General features: G+C 52.6%; 1 protein-coding gene across 1 annotated transcript in view; it reads right to left on the bottom strand.

Moving 5' to 3' along the window:
- IFFO2 (intermediate filament family orphan 2) overlaps positions 1-4,595 on the bottom strand; it is an 86,489-nt gene extending 81,894 nt beyond the window's left edge. The window contains exon 1 of the mRNA XM_018558171.1: positions 4,591-4,595. The gene's annotated coding sequence lies outside the window, so the exon portion shown is untranslated. The remainder of the gene's footprint in view (positions 1-4,590) is intronic.
- Between the last annotated feature and the right edge of the window lie 3,151 nt (positions 4,596-7,746).

The following is a 7,746-nucleotide window of genomic DNA, read 5'->3' as shown; positions in this document are numbered from 1 at the left end:
CCCGAGGCACCCCCCCCCCCCCTGTGCCCTCGCCCCGGGCATCTTACGTTCCGGCGGTATTATGTAATCGGCACCCGTCTCTTGTCACTCAGAGAATTGCGGATTTCGTTTCTTTCTGCTGGAGAAGAATTGAGCAGAAAGACAACAACACCTGAAATATGTCGGTCTTGCATAACTTACTCCAGGGTTGGCTGCACATTAGCGCTCTGGCCTGGCCTTCTGATAGAGACAACAAAGGACCATGCCTGTGCAATGTGTGTCAGCTACTACTGCTTGTAGTCTCCATCGGGAGGAGCATGTGACAGGGTGGCAACACAGGGGCACAAATGGAAGAGAAGGGCAGAGCATTGTCACCCTAAAACAGGAAATGCCTGAACAAGGCAGAGTGGTGTCACCCTATAACAGGAAGTGTCTGAACAGGGACGGAGTATCGTCACCCTATAACAGGAAGTGCCTGAACAAGGACAGAGCATTGCCACCCTATAACAGGAAGTCCCTGAACAGGGATTGGGTCTGGGTCAGGGGGGACATCCTGTATAGACCTGTGTCTATACAGGATGTCCCCCCTGACCCAGACCCAATCCCTGTTCAGGCACTTCCTGTTATAGGGTGGCAATGCTCCGTCCCTGTTCAGGTACTTCCTTTTATAGGGTGACAACGCTCCATAAAAATATGGAATGTCAAGCTTGTACAATGTAAAAGCCTCTCTGTCCCCCACTTGTCCATAGACAATGAACTGTACATGTCGCCCCCATGTACTGCGGGAGCCACGTCTGAGCCTCCACGTCCTCCCAGTGTGCGGCCTTCTCTGATACAATGCGTTCCTAATTATTAAAGCCGTTGGGTCTGTGCCCGGCCCGGACTCGTCACCCATTTTATTGGCTCGCACACACAGGTGTATCCCGGGATGTGGAGGGAGGAGAGGTCTGTGTGCGCTCGCAGCCCCGCGCATTTCACGCACTGATGCAATGCCTTAGGTATGAGCCAGAGCTTTCACACAGCGGCCTCGCCCCGGCCCTGCCAGGTAACATTGTAACAATCTGGAGGAGTTCATAAAAAGAGGATTAATCATGCGTTTGGGAACTTGTTGCCTTAGAAGGGGCACAGCACAAGAGCCTGCGCTACAAGAGCCTGCGGCCCAGCAGTAACCGCAGCTGGCACGGTGCCCAATGCGTCTCCTGTGATGTAATGTGTTCTCAGCTACCTGTTGTGTCACTGCGGTTATGGCACGCCGGGGGTTAAAGGACTTAAAAATGTAACCTCCGCAGACCCAGAACCCATCAAATCTGCAGACTGATGATTGATCTATACAGCCAGTCCGCTCTGTGGGGGACCCCATTCTGAGCCTGAACATCCCCGTGTCACAGCCCCGCCCCCCCCCAACACAGAACTGTCCCAGGAAGTGACCAGCAGCAGCTGAAGTAGACCAATTATATATCACTCCCTCAATGTGATATATAGAGTGCGCTTTAAGTTGACCCACCCAGCCAACCTAAACGGGGGTGACCCACCCAGCCAACCTAAACGGGGGTGACCCACCCAGCCAACCTACACGGGGGTGACCCACCCAGCCAACCTACACGGGGGTGACCCACCCGACCTCCACGGGGGTATTATATATAACCCTATACAAGGACATTCCAGTCTCAGAGGGTCTCATCAGTGTCCTGCAGACACTCCGCACTGACACCACCCACCACAATGGAGAGGAACACGGTGTACTCATATATCTCGGGGCAGAATGGAGTCTGCACCCCGTTTAATGTGATCACAATTAAAGTAAATTAAATGGGGAGCGTTCCATGTGTCACCATCACACAGCTGGCAGAACACCAACCCAAACAGCTCTGCAGGGGTTAATGCTGAGCTGCGACCCAGCGAGACTCTCAGACGTCATCTGTAACAGCAGACAAAGGATTTCAAATTCTGTTCAGCTACTTCTGTGATTCTGCAAACTCCCTACCAAACTGACCGTCCGTGAGAGTGACACCACTTTGGTTCCATGCAGCTGTGTGCAGTCCTGGGAACGAGAGATCTGGATGGTTTTATAGGAATGATTGGAGTCAGTTTTCTGCATCGCTCAGATTTGTCTCATTTACATAAAACTACAAAAGTTACAGCCCCTCGGCCCTCGCAGCCCCGGAGACTCTCCACGACCCATCACACCGCCGATGGCGATTCCGCTTTATAGCCGCCATCACGGAGACCCAATCCAGCGTTTGCATCCCTCAAAAAATGTATTGATTTCCTGTTATGGCAACGAGATGACAAGACGGGAGAATGACAAAGACTCCTCATTACACGAGTCACCACGGCGATGGAACGGCCTCCAAGTGCCAAACGTGTCCCAAAACAAACGCCAATCGCTGCGCCAAAGATGAAGATTAATCTGCTTATTATTTTGCCTTCCCTGGTCCCCCAAGGGCTGGACAGTGGGTACCAATGGGCCACAGGTTGGGCACCAGGGCTCTAATGGATTGTTGTCGTTACTTTATAGAGGCAGTATGAAGGAAAAGTGGTCCTCATGATTGGGGGCGTGTTTTTTTTTGATTTCTTCGGGCCCGGAGGTGGTGTGATAATTGCAGGGACATCACGTGTGATGGAAGAGAACAAGACCTAATAATGTTTTATTGACGTCTGAACCATAATCATTATACGAGACAAGCCAAGGAGGTGCACGAGGTGCATGAGGCTGGCACCAGATTGGGGGCCCCACCCGGGGCGCGGCGCACATAAACACCGAGACGGGGAAAGAGACTACAACTGTGAACATGTGCAGACACCGGGCTCCGAGACTGCAGCCCATCGGATTCTTGGCAGAAGATGACTCAATTCAACCAAAACCAGTTTATTATCCTCACCGAGCTGGAAGCGGCACACGGCGAGATCATCCGGAGAAGGTCAATGACCCGGTATATGGCGGGGAAGATACGAGCTGCCGGGTGGCATCGGAAGCATGATAGATCATCCATGATGTGCTGGAGGCCTAGATTGGTATCTTACCCGAGTCTGACATCAAGGTGTACCCCCCCCCCCCCTATCCATTGCCCTGCAGAGCTCAGTGGTTCATGGGACCTCCCTGCAGAGCTCAATGATTCATGGGACCTCCCTGCAGAGCTCAATGGTTCATGGGACAGCCCTGAAGAGCTCCATGGTTCATGGGACCTCCCTGCAGAGCTCAATGATTCATGGGACCTCCCTGAAGAGCTCAATGATTCATGGGACCTCCCTACAGAGCTCAATGATTCATGGGACCTCCCTACAGAGCTCAATGATTAATGGGACCTCCCTACAGAGCTCAATGATTAATGGGACCTCCCTACAGAGCTCAGTGGTTCATGGGACCTCCCTGCAGAGCTCAGTGGTTCATGGGACCTCCCTGCAGAGCTCAGTGGTTCATGGGACCTCCCTGAAGAGCTCAATGGTTCATGGGACCTCCCTGCAGAGCTCAACGGTTCATGGGACCTCCCTGCAGAGCTCAGTGGTTCATGGGACCTCCCTGAAGAGCACAATGGTTCATGGGACCTCCCTGAAGAGCTCAGTGGTTCATGGGACCTCCCTGCAGAGCTCAGTGGTTCATGGGACCTCCCTGCAGAGCTCAGTGGTTCAGGGAACCTCCCTGAAGAGCTCAGTGGTTCAGGGAACCTCCCTGAAGAGCTCAATGGTTCATGGGACCTCCCTGAAGAGCTCAATGGTTCATGGGACCTCCCTACAGGGCACAATGGTTCACGGCACCTCCGTGCAGAGCTCAGTGGTTCAGGGGACCTCCCTGCAGAGCTCAGTGGTTCATGGGACCTCCCTGCAGAGCTCAGTGGTTCATGGGACCTCCCTGCAGAGCTCAATGGTTCATGGGACCTCCCTGCAGAGCTCAATGGTTCATGGGACCTCCCTGCAGAGCTCAATGGTTCATGGGACCTCCCCAAAAAACTGCACATAGGTGCATACTTGATACATCACTCGCTTGGTCAGGGGGGCTCTAGAAGAAAAAACCTGCGGTCTCCCAAAGCCTGCCCACATTCTAAGCCAGGAAAGGAGGAGACCGGACCGCTGGCTTCCACTTCCTGTTCTGTTTGACACTCAGAGCGGAAAGAGAGAGAACTTCCATCAGATAGAAATCTACAAACCCCACTGGTTCCAGATCTTCATCCCTCCAGACCAAACCAATACAATGTTTTCTCTGGAGTTGGGCTCAGATCCTTAGAGCCGGCAGTAGGTCAAAAGGTAAGCAACACCGGCACTGCAGCAGTTGTGGAACTACAAGTCCCATGAGGCATGATGGCATTTGTAGTCTCAGGCAGGGGCGTCCCGAGGCTGGGTGACACCCGGAGCGGTAACCGAGTGTCACCCCGCCGAGACGTCACCACACGCGTGCGCAATAACGTCATCATGCACGCGCGGCAGTATTCTGATACCGGGTCCCCTCCTCTCTCCTGATACTGTCAGGCGTTCTCCGCAGTCGGCTCTCTGTCCTCTGGCGTCACCTTGGATGCTGATGGAGGAAGGGAGGAGGGAAGGACTGCGTGCTCCTGGCAGGTGATTTGGGCAGCGATGGGATCGGCACTGAATGGCGTCAGGCACCTATTTCGGGACGAGACACCCGACATCCCTCCTAGTTACAATACATCACAACAGTGACACAAGACTCAGACAACAGAATAACAATCCACCTGATCAGCCGCCTACAGATCTGTCTGCACAGCGGCCGCCATTGCTGGAGGGAAATACATCTTCTTCATGACTCTGAGGGAAGGAATGTGACATCACCGGGATTCTGATAGGTCGCTGTGGGAGGAACTACAAGTATCAGCATTCCCGGGCAAAGAGCAGCTGAGGTCAAGCAGGTAGCTGGCAAAGGCCCGGCATGACAAGTCATGGAAGCCGGCGGATCTCTCTCTACACTCGGGGGGTGAAGAGCGACGTAAATCATGTCAGCAAACACCCAAAATAAATACAGACGCGTCACGTACCAGGCGTCAGGAGAACCGCTCAGGATTGCCAATTTCGGAAGCGCCCGCACGCTGCGCTATAGGCAGGATATCAAATTATCTCCACACAATAACAACTTAATCAATGCAAAGTACAATGTATCTTTTTTTTTTTGCTGTGTGTTCCTTTAAGGAGATTTTCATTCACTTCCTATTCTGGAGACACAACAGGAAGTGAGGAAATGTCTCAATAGTGAGGAGGGGGGGGGGGGGGAAAAAAAAAAAAATTCCCCCTCTTAGCCCAATGGCAGCAAACAGGAGGTGAGGTGAAATCCTCCATTGGGGGGACACCAGGCTCTGGTGACAACTGTAACATTTCAGATTTGTAGTCACTTCCTCTCCCAGTACAGGAGGGGGGGGGGGTGGTTGATCTCCCCAGTAGTGATGAGCTGGGGCTAGGTGAGACTGATTGGGTCAGGAGGAGGGGGGTGTCAGCCATCACTTTGCTCTGGCTCGCACCAAGCTCCCGCTCATCACTACTCCCTATTGGGGGCCCCAGACACCAATAAGGACCCGAGGATGGACAGGCGGGTTCTCATATGTTGGGGGGACAGGAAGCTGCAAATCCCCCACACGTGACCCACATAGAGAAATACTTCACAATCACTGAACTGCATTCCCCACCATCAGGGAAACCCCCGTAACACCGTCGGCCAGGACAAGGCGGACACCCCATGTCCAAAACTCAATGTCATGTGATCACCAAAGTCCACAAAGAGCCGACATCCACATCACTGCACATACCTGGAGCCACGGCTTGTTCCAGCACACTGACTGACTGACAGCCACAAAGCTTCCTAAATGAGTCACCTGTGTATAAATGGGGGAGGGGTGCTGATCACATGTGAATCCCCTCAGGTGACCTGCAATCAAGCTGAGAGCCTCACCTGTTCAGGACAAATCCTCATTAAGGGGATGGCGGCTGCAGTACCACGTGACCAGCAGGTGTATTCATTGTGTACGGGTTACATTGTAATTTATACACTTCACTAGGGCAGAATTCTTATATACCAGCAAGTCACAGAGAGCCATTGAGAGTCAGAGCCATAGAGAGCCACAGCGAGCAATTGAGAGTCACCGAGAGCCATTGAGAGCTACAGAGAGCCATTGAGAGCTACAGAGAGCCATTGAGAGTCACAGAGAGCCATTGAGAGTCACAGAGAGCCATTGAGAGTCACAGAGAGCCATTGAGAGTCACAGAGAGCCATTGAGAGTCACAGAGAGCCATTGAGAGCTACATAGAGCCATTGAGAGTCACTGAGAGCTACAGAGAGCCATTGAGAGCTACAGGGAGCCATTGAGAGTCACAGAGAGCCATTGAGAGTCACAGAGAGCCATTGAGAGTCACAGAGAGAGTCACAGAGAGCTACAGAGAGCCATTGAGAGCTACAGAGAGCCATAGAGAGCTACAGAGAGCCATAGAGAGTCACAGAGAGCCATTGAGAGCTACAGAGAGCCATTGAGAGTCACAGAGAGAGTCACAGAGAGCAATTGAGAGCTACAGAGAGCCATTGAGAGCTACAGAGAGCCATTGAGAGCCATGGGGCATACATTTCTAATGAGGCGGCTCTATCTGACTCTCTGCAGCTTCTAATGTACATTGTGAGGAGCTCGCAGGGTGCAGTGACATCAGAGTGAAGGGAAGTCCAGAGTTCAGCTTTAATAAGAGCAGCTACTGTGTCATGTGGAGAGTTGAACAGACCCGGGGGAAGGGGGGGCGAATGTCTGTCTGCACACGTCCTGGAGCTGAACACGCGGTATAAATAATAAGAGAGCGCTGGCTGCGGATCACAAGACTCGACTTCAAACCTCGCCCCTCCATTGTGTCAGAGGGAGGACGTCTGATGTACAACACAAAGGACGAGATCAATACAAAACTTACATGACGGAGGCGGAGCTAAGAACAACACCGCACAAAACATGAAGAATGACCGACAGACCGCCGAGACCCCCAATACAGCCGAACATATAAATGTAAAGATGGTCATACATGTGACAATCCGATTGTAGAATCTGCTTTATCACTGGGGGAGCGGAGACTGAGGATATGCTTCCTCCTGCCTGCAGCAGTCTGATCACTGGGGGAGGGGAGACTGAGGAAATGCTTCCTGCAATCCGATTGTAGAATCTGCTTTATCACTGGGGGAGCGGAGACTGAGGATATGCTTCCTCCTGCCTGCAGCAGACTGATCACTGGGGGAGGGGAGACTGAGGACAATGAAACCTCGGGATATCGATCCTTCCGATGAAGCGTTGGGTGGGCAGGTTGGAGAACTACAGCCTCCTCCAAAGTGGTGCTCCATCTATTGTCCTGGGGCCCAGTCTGAACCCCATTGGTATTATATATGCTGCCCTTGGCCCCCAGGAGTTCTTGGACCATGGACCTCAGTGAGCTCTAGCAGTCTCATGTCCCCAGTCTCTGACCATTTCCTCCAGTACGTCTGCAGTCTTCTGTATCATTACCTATAATGAATGTCATGTGCGGCCCCCTTGGTGACTACAGGGGACACAGTGGAGGCCCCCCATTCTTCAGAACCTAAAGACCATTGGCCTGTAGAGTGTGTGAGGTCCAATATGGGTGGAGCAATACATGACAGACTTATTTGTAATGGCCACTGCATAGGCACCATGTACACGGGATCTCCTCCATAACTAAGAGTGAGGACCCACCCTGTACACGGGATCTCCTCCACTGAGTTATACTGAAGAGTGAGGACCCACCATGTACACGGGATCTCCTCCACCGGGTCATACTGAAGAG

Source organism: Nanorana parkeri, unplaced genomic scaffold (genome assembly GCF_000935625.1).
Source record: "Nanorana parkeri isolate BGI_ZX_2015 unplaced genomic scaffold, ASM93562v1 scaffold323, whole genome shotgun sequence".
In the NCBI taxonomy this organism is placed as follows: Eukaryota; Metazoa; Chordata; class Amphibia; order Anura; family Dicroglossidae; genus Nanorana; species Nanorana parkeri.
Note: the sequence above shows the minus strand (reverse complement) of the source record. Positions and strands in the feature narration are given on the sequence as shown.